Source organism: Pezoporus occidentalis, unplaced genomic scaffold, assembly GCF_034315485.1.
Source record: "Pezoporus occidentalis ecotype Australia unplaced genomic scaffold, CSIRO_AGI_Poc_V1 ctg107, whole genome shotgun sequence".
NCBI classification, from domain to species: Eukaryota; Metazoa; Chordata; class Aves; order Psittaciformes; family Psittacidae; genus Pezoporus; species Pezoporus occidentalis.
This window is the reverse complement of record NW_026912854.1, coordinates 292,663-310,255: the sequence shown is the minus strand read 5'-3', so window position 1 is coordinate 310,255 and position 17,593 is coordinate 292,663. Positions and strand designations below refer to the sequence as shown.

Genomic DNA, 17,593 nt, shown 5'->3' with positions numbered 1-17,593 from the left:
GATGTTTTTCTGAACAGTACACATAATGATTTAGAATTACAGAACCACAGAATAATTCAGCTTGGAGGGGATCTCGGGCAGTCATCCTGTCTGACTTGCTGTTCAGAGTAAAATTGGCTCTGAGATTAGAGCAGGTGGCTCAGGGCTTTAGCCAGTTTGATCTTGAAAACCTCCATGGATGGAGATGGCACAGTCTTTCTGGGCAACATATTCTACTGCCTGATTATCCTAATAGAGGATAAAGAGAAAAAAGTTTTCCTAATATCCAGTAAAAACATATCATGCCTGTTGTTTCTTGTCCTTCCACCATGCACCACTGTCTGAAAAGCCTGGCTCCATCCTCTCAGCAGCCTCCCAAGAGGCACTGGCAGGCTTCTGTTAGGTTCACCCAAAGTCTTCTCTTCTTCAGGCTGAACAAGCTGTGCTCCCTCAGCCTCTCTCCACAGGCCTCCCTAACCATCTTGGTGGCCCTTCACCAAGCTTACTCCAGTTCAGCTTGTACTGAGGATACAAAACTATACAGTATTCCAGATCTGGTCTAATGAGTACTGAGTAGAGGGAGAGAGGAACTCTGGAACTACTGGCTGTGTTACTGTTAATACAACGAAGGATGCAGTTAGCTACCTTTGCTGCCAGGGCAGATGCTCTTTGCTGCTGGCTTTGGCTTGCTGACCTGCAGGACCATCGGAGTCCCTTCCAGAGAGCTATGCCCCAGAGAAGGGAGATGCCATTTATTTTCTTCTGGCTTAACCTCTTCTGCTGACATGGTCCTGGAGCCTGAAGGTTCCAGTGGTCCTGCAGATGAAGGAGACAAAGAGGGTTTCCTCCCACAAAGGGTAGGGTACTCTAGGGCTGCATTTATCACTAGATGAGCTGCAGCCTTTGTGTAATGGATGCAGTAGAAGTACACACTTCGGGTGTGTTCGGGCTACAAACAAGGTGTCTGTGTTCCCTTTGTAATGAATGGAAGCAGGCTCCTTGCTCAGTGAGGCCAGACTGAGGCAGTGACTTATTTTCCCTCAGCAATCACTTTGCTCCCATCATTTGCTCTTGCTCAGCTGAGGAAAAGTCTGAGAATCTGAATTTCACACCCTCATGGAATCTGAAATTGCTACCGAACAAACGTTACCAGCTCCAGTTGTTTTACCAATCTCTACTTTTGTAGATATATTTTTGTCGTTGTTTTTTTACCCTTTCTAGATGAAAATGACACTTGACAGCAAGAATGACCACTGCATGCTACAGAAATGAACTAGGAAATTAAGTTGAGGAGCAAGACACTTGCGTGAGCATATCTGTAGGGAATAAGGCTTCATGTGGGTGGAATGTGCCTGTTGCAAAGGTTCTGTGGTAAAATTTACTGGAGCGTAACATTGGGGGTTTGAGAGACACAGATAAGCCAAACCAACATACGTGTTTGCACTGTTTAGAGAGGCATTTTCAACACAGGGTGGTAAACCAACCTCATTCCAAAGCAGTCCAGTTCTCCAGGCGCTGTGTAGATCAGCAGGAAATTGAAGCCCATACTCAGAGGAAGGCCAGAAGAGAAACTAGTACAGTTTGATGGACAACACAGCACAGGACTAGGGTCATGACAGGAGGTGACGAAGGAGAAAAAGCTGGAAGAAAGTCAATGTAATTAAAGATCACAGAAAGAAAAGCAGTGCAGTTGCCTTTAGATCCCATATCAAAATTTTACACCTCCTAAACCCGTATTTTTCAGTAATATTGCATTGAAAACAGTAAGTTACTGGGGTGATAAAATACTATTTCCGTTATTCAAGTTATTTCCTGACAAAAATAAGGTGTTTTCTGTCAATTTTGTAGTAACCAAAGAGTAAGTCAGCTCTGGACTGACACTTAACCTTGTCTGATGTCAGGTTGTGTCACACTTCAGCTCAAAGCAAGCGTGGTCAGAATCCGATGTAACTGTAATATATTTAATTGAATTTCACCAATTTAGGTGGACACCATTTGGAATCATGTATTGGCATCACAGCAGCTGTTTAATTGCAGTGTTATTAAATTCTGTAGTCATTCAGTATGCCACAGCTTTATACCACACATTCATATTCTCAGAGATACCATTAAATTTAACAGTTAATTTCCCTGTAGTTTGAAAGAGTGCAGACAGTCCAAACTTCTGCTACAAATTACACATGAAATTACCTAAACTTGTCATTCAAAAACCTCTTTAAACATCTACAAACCCAGCAGTTGTATCCAGTCTGTGCCCAGTCTGGGGGCACAGGTATTTGCCCACAAGATTGAATGGTAGCACCTGTACATGAACATTTACACTGGAAGTTTTAAAACAGGAGAAGCTGCAAAGATGCTGAGACCTTTGAAGTCTAGAAACAAGGCTGGTAGGTAGCTGAGTAAGTACTGACTTGTGAGTCAACCCTCTGGCTCCTCCTGCATGTTTGGGTTTCGGTTTATCACTGACATTTCAATAGCCATGAATTGTAGTTAACTCCAAACTGCAACCAAACATCCATGCACACAAAGAGAGTTTATTTTGCAATGGTAAATAAATAAGGTGAGCAGTTACTTCACACTGGTAATTATGTGGCACAATAAACCTAAGAAGAGAAAATATTGACTTCCTAGTCACCAGTATTTTCTTTCTCTCTTTCACTCTTTCTAATCTCCCAAATGGTTTTTTTAATGACACAGCTTACGTGCACGTAGTGCTTTTCATCCAGAACAATGCCAAAGTGCCATACAGGCTCTGTATTGTATTACCGAAGCTTCACAACAAATGCATTTTTCTGTATTAGCACTCTGTAGAAAAAGAAAGGACCCTGTGTACATGACAAAATACATCAAGAAGATGAAAGCATGCATATTCACATATAACCTGTTAGATCGAGATGGAAGATTAACGTAGAACCTCCAATATTGCCTGTATCAATCTTCCTTTTAATAGTTCAAGTACTTTAATGCCATATTAGTTAAGGTTTCATGATCTTTAGAATAATCAGTAGATATTCCAGACTTCTTTCTGTTATGGGAGAGAATGAAGCAGGAAACATAAGATGTGCTATTAAAAAAAACCCTGAAAAATGTGTTTCTGAATTTAACCTCACATAAATTGAGTTTTCATTTCCATTTCACTTGTTTGTTTTTTTGATAAATAGATGTCTACCACTCTCCTCCTTGTTCTTTAACAGGGGGAAAAATAAAGAGATTTTTCTCAGTTTTTGCAAGTGTAACTATTACTGAATCCTATTTGGTTTGCATTTAACATCCAAAACATTGTAGTAACAGGTACTTTGCAGTATTTTAAAAGCATATGGTTTTACATATAGATAAGGCTTGCACTTTAAATATTACCTATATTTTCTCATGATTAGTTATGAACTTTGCCCTCGATAAGTCCTCTGGGATTATAACCCAGCTGAACTTTGCAGCTATTTATTGTCTCTAGGGGGGTTTAAATAACAATTCTCTGTAATAGTCTCTCAGTTTGAGGGCGTTTCAGTTCTAACCTTGACCTTAGCATTTCAGAAAGGTCTAAGCCAGGTTGATTATCCATCTCCATAATTACAGTATTAAAAATGCAACTCTATATTCTTGTAATTATGTGAAACTCTTCCTCCTTTGCCTGAATCTTAAACAGCAGAGCTTTTCATAGGAACTCTGCTTTGGTAGGAATCACTGAATAGACTTACCTTTTCCAAAACTGTGGGGACCTTGAAGTGTAGTGTCTCTGCACCTTCTGTTTCAGCATACAACAACAAAAATGGTGCATGTTTTATCTCAGTTTCCTCTTTGGAAGGACATCTGAGCTCTGTGCCTGTGCATCACATCTAATAGCTCTTGCATACCTCCTGTGTCTCTCCATGCGCCATTGTGTGCCCATGTGCATCAGTCATTGCACAAATAACATATTTCCACTTGCTCACTGAGAAACATCATAGATTTAAACAGGATCTTTGCAACAGCCCTATCATGCTGGAATGAATTTTCCCAGCAATGTGCATTGCTAGGCAAAACTCTGCACTTCTTATCCATAGTGGTAGCTCTACTGACACAAATACAAGCTCAGGCATTCAGCATTGTTTCCTCCTCGCCCATGAGCAGGAGCAGTCAGTGGTATACAATTGAATTCCCTGTCACAAATGGGACAGAAGTGGACCTCCTGTAACAATCTCTGCCTCGTGGTTTTGGTTATTTGCTCTAAATTCTCTTGACCTTTGCAAGGGTAAGAAGGTGCTCTACCAGGACACAATGGTAGCCATCACCATCGTCCTGCTTTGTGGTTTGCCTGGAAATTGCCTGCAATTTAGAAAAGCTTTCCTTTTAATTTAGTGCATATGTGAAATAAATTATACTATGGAATGGTGCTGTCAAATATTTATTTAGTATCTCAGTACTCAGACTCACTCGCCAATCAGATAAAATTAGGTTTGAATTCTTTGATACTGACATCATTTTCCTAACTTACAAATTCACTCTCAGACACAGAAGTAACGAATGTTTGCATTGGCCTGCTGTGAATAGCAGTGATGTTTAGGAATTTTAATGTACAGTTTAGTGTTTTCATACTGTCACTGTGAATCAGTGCTTAATTTTAGCTGGAGACAGCTTTGTCCTTAAACTACTTCTTGTGTTTTCCTATTTTCTAATTCAACCTGAGTGTTAACGTTGGCTCCTTTTAGATGATTTGCATAGAGTTTCAAAGGCATAGGATTTCCCAGGACATTACTAAGCAGCAACAGGGGCTGCAAAGCCAAGTGTATATTGCTGGGTCAACAAGATTGGCTTTTAACAATCAAACAGAAAACATAATTGAGAATAATGACTAGTATTTTGAGAAATGTTTTACTGTATGTGTTACTGTGCCAACATCCGTCTGCACGATCCTGATTATTATCTCTCATAAAAATAGCGTATGAACTTGTGAAGTTTATGAAAACAAGAGCTGCTCTAAAACAGGCTGAAGACAGTGAGACTAGTTTAAAAATAGCTTTTCTTCTCTGATACTTGCTTCATACAGTATGATAAGAAGTTGTGTTGTGCCTTAAGCACTTAGCTGAAAGTTTTGCACGCAGTTAACCATGTAGCATACAGAAGTAGCATCTTAACTGGATTCATTTGGTATTGCTAGAGGTTGATCAAAATCCAAAAAACTAAGCACAGACAAAAACACAGGTTTGCTGAATTTGCTTGCTGAAGCACAGTAAATCCAAAAAGCATATAAGCTCTATTAGCACTGCATTCCCATTGCGTATTTACCTGTTCTCTGTGTTGCAATACAGAGTTTTATCACTGTCAATTTTCAGTCAGATAACAGAGCATATTTGAATAAGTTTTGCTTGGCCAACATGTAAAAAAGAAAACCGTGCATGAAATTGGTGGGGAGCAACTCATTTTGAGTCTTCGGTTTTTCAGGTCTGGTTGGATTTTGTTCCTCAAAGTCTTGTCTGTGTGGCTGCCTTACTGATGCCTACATCACTAGTGAGGGATCACCAAAGTTCTTGGGAGCACTGGGGGGAATGTTGCTGAAGCCATTAGTGGCCAACAGTAGAAACACAGAAAGGTGAGAATGCCTCTGTGTGTCTGTCAGGAGAAAAGAAATTGCTCTGTATGTATGCTGACTGCCAAGGGTAGAACTTGAAGAATTAGGTTAGTTGGGCAGTTAAGAGGGGAAAACAGTTACTTTCTTAAGCATTGTAATATTACAGGAAGTGGCATCACAACAAAACTGTAACTCTAGTGGCTATTTTACTCTTCATTGATTAAAAGCCCCAACTGTGCTTTGATGAAAACTGTTTCTGTTTCATTGAGCCACACCAGCTTTTCACTAGAAGTTATAATGGAAACAGCAATTGGATATAACCATATAGAGTCTAACCTAGTAATATCAAGTCCTGCATCTGTGAGACCACTTGCAGTCATATAGAACAGCCTGTTAGGGGATTATCCAAGAACAGAGTGAGCTCAGGCTGAAGAAATCCCAAAGGGTACTTTTGTACTCAGAATCCCTCAGTCTTAACCAAGTATGCAGCTTCTCTATTTTTCACATCATGTTATGCACAACCAGCCCATACAGAGTATCACTTCCACCATTTACACTGAAGAAGGCCAAGAAAACAAGGCTGAGGAACTGAGGAGCTGAAATTGTGGTGTGTGGATGGACGGCAGAGCTTTTTCTTGTGGTTCATTGAATAAAACATTTTAGAACTGTAACGTGGTAGATTAAGCCACCGGTACCGGAAAGGAATGGGGTCTGCAAGTAGATATTTTCCTTACAAAGTGGTCTACTGACTGAAAACCTGGAGCACCATCAGAGTTCAACTAATTGAGCCAGACAGCTTGTTAGACTGTCTTATAAAAGCTGGATGTCTGGCTAGATAGCTTTTTGGCACTTTGAAGAATGGAAAGGCAGATTTATGAACTGGACAAATGAGCATTACAGTCAGGAATTTTTCAAACAGTTTGGCTGTATCTGAGACCCTCTGACTTTCAAAAAGATGCTGCTTCAAAAGCCAGCCTCTGCCAGCTCCTAAATGCACCATTCAGCCTCAGATACTGTTGCTGATTTTAAGCACCTTCCTGTGCATTGCACCTAAAGAGGCAGGATAAGTTTAGAGTCCATTTTATCCCTGTTTACCCAGTAACATGAAAGCTGCAAAACAACAAGAAGGTTCAGGAGGCGGATAGGTGTGCCTGCACTTAGAGGAGGAACAGGGTGATGTTAACATGCAGAAAGAGCTTCATGCACTTCTGTAAAGGTGAACCTGCATCTATGTTCTCCTACTATTGCTGTGACTTCAGAAACATTCAGCTTCCTCACAACATACATATGTTCATCGCGGGCATGCATCGCTACAATACACCCATAAATCTCTCGTGTTAGGCTCAGTTTGGACAGGGATTGCTGAATCCTTTCCATGGCTTACTCTCAGGAATTAAACCCTAACTCACCGTGTCCCGAGCTACACTGTTGATTAGTCTCCATATCCTCACCACCAGCAAAGAGCCAACAGCAGCACTGCCAAGGTTTCTGCACTTGTTTCTGTCTCTTCTGTGTGGAACGTCATTCCAGTTCAGATCCATCAAACTATCCAGCGCAGACACTGAAACACTGTGGGCAGAAGAATACACAAATCAGAATTTCTTGGAAAAACCCAGTCTCTGTAATTGTAAATAGCTGGTTTTCTTCATTGTATGCTATTTCCTGTATGCATTTCGCTCTTTCTGATTTCTGAGCTTTAGATCAGCTTAGAGTGGAATGGATGGATTCATGCCTGAAAATGACTGAAAAATCAGGTAGAAGCTGCACAGAGAGGAGCATGTTGTGTGTCTTCCAGCATGGTAATCAGCCAAAAAATACCATGACAGCTACCAGGGTGCCAGACACCTGAGCTTCACAAACAGAAGGGAACAAGTAAGAACAGCGAACACTTGCAACTTGTGTTATTTTTTGATGCTGCTGCTCCCTCTCCTAACAACAAAATAGAAGATGAGAGTTAAACACTGTTTTGTACATCATAATTTGGAGAAGTTTCTCATTTAAGCTAGGCCATTTCTGAGACATGGTTAAGGGTGTTAAAAGCAAATCAAAGCAATTTGGAGGAAACCAAATCCCCTCCAGACCCAGGAGGAAGATGGTGTTTTGGTTTAGCATGTGCCCTTCTCACCCTCGGGAACCTGAGAACAAATCAGATTCACCACTTGCCTACATTGTCACAGTACCACTCGTTTTTGTCATCATTTGCTATCTGTGGCCACACCAGGACATGTGCCCTAGAAATGAGGCAGAAGAGCATATTGGTTTCGGAGCCGAAATCAGCACCCATCCTCATTTAGGAAGTGAGAAGGGAGGAAGCACAGCACTCACAGAATTCCTCTATTCCTTGTTTCAATCCCTGCTTCTTCTTTTCCCCAGTTTTCAGGGTGCATGCTGCTGGTTTGCTAGTTTGTAGGTGATAGGTTTCAGTGGTCAGTCTTCAGAAATCCTGTGCTAATAAATAGGTAAAAGAGGAAGCAAACATATGGAGGAAGCTCAGACTGAGTTCTGGCAAATCCAGTGCTAAGTGTTCCAAACTCATATGTGATGAGGGTGGCTTAAAAATAATCAATTTGGAGTTCCTTTTTATTTGCCTTCTGGCTTAAAAAGAATCAATCTGAGGTTCCTTTTATTTGCCTTTGGTTTCCGAGCCTTCAGGGTATGCTCAGATAATGTTTTCTCAGAAACCACGTGTGCTAGAAGGCTTTCTCTTTTCCAACTAAAAATTGCTATTTCTCAAGTCAAGCCCCAGCCCTATGCTAAGGCTCCATGTACCAAACAGCATGAGATGTGCAATAACTCACTAGAGTCACAATCCTTCATCTTGTTCCCTTCATCTTTGATTTTTCATAAGTCAGGGTGGAATGACAGAAGTAAGAAAGTGAACAAATTGATATGAATAAAAACATGAGAAGTTTTCAGTTAGGAGTTAGGGTAGGAGGGGTAGCAACTTAATAGATGAAATAGAAAACAAAGGAAAACAAGGGTGGAAAGAGAGATGAAATGGGAGGCTTGGCAGTGTTCACAGACATAGCAAAACAAAGAGAGAAAGCAAAGCAAACAAAGAGGAAACATCATCCTGCATATACTTACCCTTTTAGTGCAGCAGCTGCTCTGGGGCTCTGGAAGCTATCAGCACCATAAATAGCTCTGTATCTGTAATTAATGATTTGAAGCTGTGCCAGTATTTAACCAAGGATTAGCCCTGCCTAAGCAAATGGTCAGCAGCACGTGGACCTTTGGAGACCAGGTGTTCTCAAGCTTTGAAATGCTGCACGCTCATGTTCTGCATGTATGTGTGTCTTGTGGAGGGTCAAGTTAACTTGAAATTCAGGATCTTTGAGGGTTGGGTTGGGGGAACACTCTTTGAGTTCTTAGGTCTGAAATGAAACCTGCAAGATTTGTTTCCTCTAGCAGGTATATATCTCTGCTGAGGGCTGTCACTGTCTACTCTTCTATAGCCTGACTATATGTGGTGTCTGGCTGTCAGAAGGCTTGAAGGAGTAGTTCAGCAAAACACACTGAATTCTGGCTATTTCTTCAAAGTAGAAAGTTCTCATTTTCAGAATTTCTTCCAGTTTTATTCCTCTGTATATTTTTTGCTAGTGTGTCTCTTGTGGCATTCCTATCCCTATGATTTGATGTAGAATTGTCTTTTCATTCTTCTTTTATTAGACTTTTAGATGTTTTTGTCTCTGCCCCCAAAATCCAAGTTGTCCTCAATGTACATTGAACTACCTCCCATCTCCTTTCAAATCTGTCAGTGAATTTGCAAGATTTCTGGCTATAGCATTCATCTACGCTTTCTTACAGCTTGTGAAATAGATTCATCATGTTTAGCTCCCTGTTTAGCCACTCTGTGCATCCTGTGTCCCTGCGGAAGAAAGAGCTGTCAGTAAGTTATGTACATAGGTCAGGAGGCTGGATTTACCTCTGCTATACTTAGTTGGTGAGTCATATTTAATCTAGGGTAAACATCAGGAATTTTTATCCCCCAGATTTCAAATGCAAAGCCCAAAATAAGAGGTTTCTTATACACTCTACCTGGGTGGAAGGATTCTCACTGAGGGCTGAACAAGAAACCAGAGAAGTCTAAGGAGAACCACAGAAGCAGCAATATTGTGACTTGGATGGAAAGCCAAGAATGTTCTTGTGGTACAACCCTGACTAATAAAGAATGTTGAAACACTAAAACAATAAACCTCTATTGCGTTCAGAGGCACAGAATATTTGGACTTGCATTCATCTGCAAAGCTCTCATGCATCCACCTCTCCTTCCTGAAGACTCCTTGTCTCATTAATAAGTATATGCTCCACAAGGGCAACGAACAAACTGAAAGACACCACAAAAAAACAGTCAGATAAAGAGAAAAGATGGATTGGTAAATACTCTATAGTCATAGACTGAAACAGAATGAGCATGTCTTAATTTAGGCACTATCCATTGGTCAGTAATTCATTGCTGATTTCAAATCACCTTTTAATAAAGTAGCTTGGTCAGCAGTGCCTCAGCTACTGAAATCAGATAATATTTATTGTACTATTAAATACCGGTTTATTTATTCAAATATTTTATCAGTTACCTTCAAAAATGACCTTCCTATTCCATAACATTTTTCTTTGCAAATACTGAGCTTTAACTCTAGCCTCATTTCATGCTTTAGAGCATCTTTATCAGACATTTACTGAAACGCATCACATGCTCATAAGCCGCACAGAAAAAAGTTCTCCAAGTGGGAAGCTTTAGCTACAAATCTAATTGTGGAGGTATCAGCATATGATGAGGTCTGCAACGTTAGATCTGTGCCTGGAAATCACCTATTGCCAGGTCCTGAGCTGCAGAAATGAAGGAGCAAGGAAAATGCTTCTCTTTCGTTCTCTCCCTGCCTCTGTCTCATAGACCCGCACGAGCACACCCATGTGTGCGTGTGCGTGCACGCATGCACGTACTCACAAAAAGCTTCTGTTTGGATTCAGTTCTACCAGCCTCCTTGTGCAGTTACAAACTGCAGATGTTCCGAACTCCAGGGCACGGTTCGATTTCATTTACAAATGAAATATATGACTTACATATTCGAAATACAATGAGTCATCTCCTCAAGAGCAATAGTCAACCCCTGGACTGGCCCAGGCATCCAGAGTTACTACAGATTTACTTATAGAGCTGAAACGATCAGTTCTTTGAGGACACACAGTGTTGGTTTTTCTTTTCCCAAACGAGGGAGAATACTTCTTTTCTTTTTTGAATAAATATTTTAATATAAAAATATCCTGGCTCCTTCCACTGCTAAGAGTGTGTGTTTTCATGTCAGTTTAAAATTAACGTAATAACACACATGTATTTTTTAGCCAATAATAGCCCACTACTATTTGTGTCGTGAGCAATAAAACATGATGGTTGCAATGTCAGTAGCCTTATATTTGTGGATACACCAATTACAAAACTTCACATTATTCAACTCAAACCTATTTGCACGAGCTGACCAGTTCAAGGAGCTGACTCACAGACTGTTAAAACCAGTTACTTGGTACACAAATTAGGTTGTTGCCCAACCCCAGTTGTCACTATGGCTTGTAGGGAACACTTTAACAGCTGTTTAAGTGTTAATCAGCTCCTGACAACTGGACTTACTGTAAGGGTGGAACTTTAGATGTTGTGGATGGTATCTGGCCAGTGATTATGGTTTGAATATTGTGTATCCACTTTCCTTGACACAAACTGGAGTGTTGCATTGAGAGGGAGAAGATGCAAGATGGTGTCCCCAGGGTGTAACCTGGCCACTATAAAACTGACGGCAGGTAGGTCTGCTGTTGTGAGTTGCTTAGGTATTTGATCTGCTTTGAAACAACATTCTCAGTATCATCATACAGCCCAACACAACTGCCCCCTGCTCATACCATTACCTTGCACAGCACCCTGATGTTGGCTTTGTGTCAACTGCACTTTTCTTGGCCCTGTGTCTGTCCAGCAAATCTGGCCCTACTTCTTCAACCTTCTTCCTGCTGCAAGAGCTGAGTGTCCGCACAAGTCTCACAAGCTGAAGAGCTGGAGAGAAGATGCAGGAGAAGAGATTGACAAAAAACTGATGTCTTTCCTGAAAAGATGGGAAGCCACAGTGGGCAGGGATGTGGGGGGATTGAGAAAACAGGAATTAGGCTGCCCCAGGCAAAGACCTGAAGAGCTTGATCTTTTTCTTCTATTCTCCTTCTCTCCAGGCATCGGTGCCCCAGGCTCCCACAGTGGTTTGGTACCATCTGCACCCACATTAGCTTTTCTGATCTACTCTCTCTCATGCTAATTCCTCCAAGGATCTTTGCATAAAGCCCTAGCACATCACTCAGCAGCTTTCACAGTTGTACCTCTTTCACACCTCTCTCCAAGGTATGCAGGTACTTGAGGAGAGTGGAACTGAGCATCTTGGAGCTAAGATGCCAAGCATGCCATTACTAAGGCCAATAAAACAATAGAGCATATGAGAAAGGCAAATGCTGAAGAAACTTTGAGTCTTTCTGGTCACAGATGCTCATTCATACTTGGGAAGGAAATACCCTTCCACACTCCCCATTTTCCCTTCCTCCAGTTAGCACGCTTAGCTTTCACAGATGGATCTCTTTCATATCTCTCTGCAAGATATGCAGGTATTTGAGGAGAGTGGAAGTGAGCATCTTAGCTCCCAGAGGCTGATTTTGGTATATCACGTCTATTTACTGTGACAGCCTGCCATAAAAACCTTTCACTTCAGCAGAGCCCTGTGCTCTGTTTGGCTCAGCCTTTGTTCCACCTTGACCTTGAACTACAGGCACTGAGATAAAGGACTTCCTCAGTTGCGATTTGCTCTTGGTCACATCCCCAGCAGCTGAGACCCTGTGGAGTGTATCAGAGCCACATAAGCATGCAATAAACAAACTTCAGTTAACCCAGTTGGTATTGTGAAATGCTGGGGTTCAGGTGGGCTGTATTTCAGAGGCTGTGCACGAAAAAATGTCAAGCGAATTGAGTCAATATGTAGGTTTTTGGCCGTTTAGCATCAGCTTTTAAACACCAGCCGGGCTTTATCCAAAGCCATGGGTCTGTAACACAGCATCCAGTTGTGTCGCATGCAGCACTAGAGGGCAGAGCTAACAGCTAGTGAGACATTAAGGGTGCCTTAGGGACCCGGGAATGTACATTATAATGGAGTTAAACAAACTTTTAGGAGGCTGAGACACAGAAGTCAAAATATGAGGTGACTGGTAAAATAAATGGCACGTTAATTGCGATGCTGGAAGCATGACAAACACTACAGACGTGGCCTTGCGTACTTCCCACAGCCCTGCTTGGGAGCATTTGCACCTCTGAGAGATGCCACTTCAAGCTTTCTGCACACCTCCTTCTCCCGTATTTGCAAGGTTCTGTTTGCAAAAGGGAGAACTAGACCTGTGCCTTTGGAAAGCAAAGCTGAGCTGCTGGAGCTCATGAATTTGCTAGAGCCAAACTCTTCCTGCCATGGGTGCTCTGGCCCTGTAGTATTCCTGGGTCTCTGTGCAATGGGACTCATTGGTGTCTGCAGGGACTGAAGATGGGAGTGGATAGAGAAGGTCTTGGGATCTGTGATAAATGCTGGAGTTCAGCTGTTGCTTGCTGGCCCATGTTGACCCTGTGTGGCCAGTGAAGTATATCTCAGAGCATCACCTGTAGTGTGGCACCACACTGATGCAGGTATGGGTGTTTGTGTGGACACTGCTTCAGAGGAGGTTCCTAGCGTCACTGAGATCTGTGGAAAGGGACTGTCTTTCCTCTGGTTGGTGCCCAGGGAGAAGATGAGTCACAGCCTCAGCCTGAGGCAGACAGCAGGTACCACCTAAGTAGGTGCGGGTAACCTTGAATTTAACTGCTCTCTCTCATCTAACTGAAGACCATGGCTGGTGAAGGTTGGAGGGTGTGAGAAAAGGAGGGTGAAACTGGAATGGGAGTGGCTTGTCTGAAGGCTGAAGGTGGCAATCGAGGTGAGGTATTAGATTCTGTCCCTACCCAGCCTTTGACAGATGCCCACAGGGACCAAAGAGAAACCCTAACACAAAACTGGAGCACTTTTTTACACTGCTGCAAAATTTTCTCCCATTAAACTTCTACAAGCTTGCAGGAAAAGAAGAAAGGAAAACTTACTGCTTTCCCCCTGGTCAGGTAACACCAACCAAAGCCAGGCAGACATTTGGTTTACCTATGTTGGTCAGGAAAAAGAAGGGAGTTACTTTTGTGCATCACTCATACTGTGGCTGCTGTTGCATGGCCAGCCACCTTCATGCTTATCTTGAGACTGCTCCGTCTTCAAGAAATGAAGTGTGATTTTCACACTGATTTATATGATTTTACAATGATTTCTATGAGTTGTGGCCTGTCCCATGACTACACCTGACCCATATAACGTGATGTAAGAATCGCCCTTTCTCAGGGTCAGCAGCGCTGGGACACAGGTCCCTGTGTTAGACACACCACCCACAAAGTGGCGCATATGCCTTCTCCTTTATTTCGCCTGTCAGCTCCCTGAATTACTTCCAGGTAGTGCTGCACGTTTCTACCTTTGCCTTTAATTAGGTGCAAACACTCTGTATAAATAAAAGAGAACGTTCCCTGCAGCGAGTCGGCTGTTGCAGGCTGCCAGACACTGAAAAATGTTTGTCTCTCTTACTGTTACTTAATAATTCCCTCTTTACAAAGAAATCTTTCTCTCCTTTTTTGCTTTCCCTTCTCCAGTTGGCTTTTGGGGGTTAGAAGCTTGGATACAGCTGCAGAATAAGTTTGGGTCCCAGTGTACAGTAGGTGTACTATCCCTGAACACAATAGGTGTACAGTACTAGCCAGGGTTCCTGCCTGCCTTTCAGTCACACAGTCTCCATACCCTTTAGGAGATGTCAGTCATTGCAGTGCTTGTATGTAAATGCTGTATTGTCCATTAGGTATTTCAGATTCCTTTACACGGTGCTTGGCAAGCCAAACCATAATTCTTTGTGTCCTGTTTCTAGCAGCAGCTCAAGTCATAGACTTCAGGAAAGCTGTCATCCCCCATAATAATGACATGATACTACAAGGGTATCTATAAAGAAACTTAGGTTAATTTACTAAGAGTATATCAGAATGGCATGTAAAGTTGGTTACAGTTATCTCCATCTATATGTGAAGGGAGTCTGAAGAGGTTGTGCAGAAGTGTTAGCAAGCTGTAGAACCCAAATTCTCTTGGTTTCCACAGCTCTCAACACTGCATCTAGGGAGAGCCATCATCAGCATGTCTGGCCTGTCAGAAGTCAACTATTTCATGACATTTACGTGTATTAACAGCTATCTAAAGGCCTGGAAATGATAACTCATACCTGGGTATGGATCACCACAAAAGGTTTTGGAGGTATCCAGTAGAGCCATCATTTTGTGCAGCCTCTGCAGCGGAGTGTATGGCATGTAGCTGTATGCCTCAGTTGTTTCTGTATTTATCTCTTTTCTACTTCTTTTGGAGACAGTACTTCAGAAGTTCCAGACTACATGATAAATTCTAATAATCACGCTGGTTATAGCAATTTAATAGCCACCTCCATCACATATTAATGTAGATCTCTTTAAAAAAGAAAAAAACAACTAAGATTTAGGATGAGAATTAAACCTAAAGCCTGTATTTCATTTAAATTAATTTCTTTAAGCTGAATTATGCAGACTGTCATCATATGAAGCTATTGCATTTTGCAGAGAAACAAACAGCATTTCATGCTTTAGTGACAGAGAGGTACCTTTTACTGAACAGATGTATTTCTATTGCGCTTTATTCTGATATGAAAAGTGACCTTTCCTATGACTTTCCAGCATTCCTCAAAGACCAGATTCTTTGCCAGCTGCAGCACTTAAACAAATCTGCCAGCATATTCCTGCTTTGCTTGAGACTGCAAATGTTTCTGAGTGTCTATTTGCTCAAGGCCTTAGGATCCTAGGTCCCTATCTTGCAAAGGCTTAAGATCATGTGCTAGAATTTGCACAATTGGAGCCCTTGCATCTATAATGTTTATAGTACGTGAATTTTTAATGGCAGAAAGTGAACATTCCTCATAGTAGATATGAAGAGACCAAATACAATAATCTCTCTTGTAAATACACATTCCTATTTTCATATGTGTCTTTGTTCACTTATATTTCCTTTAAGTGTTTTATTTAGTACTGAAAAATTCACTCTAACGTGAATGACATATTCCAGATGTAAAGGTATAGAGATGGTCTTCAGGTACTAGATGCCCTATTACTGTGTGCTTCACAGCACTCGAGTGCTTTGTGTGTGTGCATTCATATGTGTGTGTACATACTTTATGGCCTGCTGCCTTCATGTGTTTTACTCTCTATGTAAAAGTTTGCGTACAGTGAAGCACTGTTCTATCAAATATCACTGTTGGCACATTGGCTCCTCCCAGGGAAGGCACAATCTCGGAGCTGTGTAAAGATGCACGTACAATCCATCTTTTGTAACGTGTCATAATACATTGTACATCGTACACTGAATAGTTTGACCAGTGTGCTACTGTTGTGCTGTGAATGCCAGAGGTTCTGAGCAAAAGCTTGTGTCTGTTCCTAACCATCTTAACTTCCAGATCTCATTTTGACCTTTTGGTTCCAAGAAGCCCAAACCCTAAAGGCAGGATTTTTGCCTGATTAATCTTGATTTCAAGAAAAAACAATGTGTGCATCATTTAAACCTAACCAGCTTTATGTAAACCTTCCTAAACGCATTAGGAGCAGGGATTTTTGCTGATAGAAATATTAGATTGGAAGGACAACTGTTTGGCAGTGAGGTACTTACTTTCCAGGGGTTAATAACTGTTAAGTATCCTTACCTTACAGACTTACCCTATGGTTGAGATGGGATGACAAGAAAAAGCCAGATTATTCTATGAACTCTTCATGCCTTCAACAAGGAAAAGATCCTGTTGGATCTTTTGGCCTGTTGGAATTCTTTAAAATCAGTAAGATGCTCTACTCAAGAATACAAGCTGAGATTTTCCAAGACAGAAGCCAGGGTGGCAACATGCCTTGCACGTATATCAACACAAGGAAATGATCCAATTATAGCAAAACTAATCCAACAGACCTTTGGAATTTTAGGTGGAAGTCAGGAAGATGCTGTCCTTTCCTCCGGCTACTTCGTCCAAGCTCATGGGGACAGCAAAAGGCCAACAAAGTCGTCAGCCCTATGACAAGTGTCAAGGAAACCTGGAGCTATTGCTGTGGTCACATCAAGTCTCTGTTAATGTCTGTGTGTCTTGTGGTAATTACTCAGTTTCACAGAATCTCTTTGCTGTCTCTCTAAGTGTGTAGACTCATCATCTTCTCTCATCATTTTGTGTCCACGGCTTGTTAAAATAGGGGTAGAATTATTGGTATATGGGGGGTTAAAACTGTTTTACACCATTAGATATGCCACCAGTGAAAGAAACACAGATTAAAAGAATGCTACCAGTTTCCCTTGCCTTTTCTGTCATGTTGCATGTTAATTTCTGTTGTACAGAGCATACAGTTTCCCTTGGAATGAAATGCACTTACATGGTTGGATGGAGTCAGCAAGAAACTGCCCATCCTTCTAATTTGGGAGGTGTTCCTTACCTGTCAGGCTGGCAAGGCAATGTAAAGAAACCTGCTCCATCCCTGTTCTCTGGCAAAACAGAAAATTCAAAGCTAACAGTTTGAAAGCTCTCAGCACGTACAGTGGGCATAAAGACAGGGGAGGAGGCTGTGATCCTTTGAAAGCTGACAGGATCAGAGCATTATCTGCCCAAATTAGTCAGGTATTTCTAAAGCTTCTAGTACTATGGTGTTACTAGCTTCCTTCAGCATCAGATACTGACAGATACTGCCCAACACATCTTCTTATCAGAAGATGCCTGCAGCTGCCTACCAGCACCTTGTCATGTGCAGTGAGGAGGGGTCAGCTCCTCACTCCTGTTCTGGTGGCTCAGGGTTTCCAGCAGATTTAGCATTTTTATTCCTTTTTTTCTTTTTATCCCCAGCTTCAAATTTCGAAGGGAAAAAATGTTAAGAAGCTGAAATGAAAGCAGAATCGGATGGGA

General features: G+C 41.7%; 1 long non-coding RNA gene across 1 annotated transcript; it reads right to left on the bottom strand.

Moving 5' to 3' along the window:
* Positions 1-3,733: 3,733 nt before the first annotated feature.
* Positions 3,734-17,069, bottom strand: LOC134165068 (uncharacterized). The gene is made up of 3 exons (XR_009965356.1): positions 14,867-17,069; positions 6,934-7,093; positions 3,734-5,565 (listed from the first exon to the last, which is right to left on the bottom strand). It is a non-coding gene; the product is annotated as an uncharacterized LOC134165068 (long non-coding RNA).
* Positions 17,070-17,593: the final 524 nt, after the last annotated feature.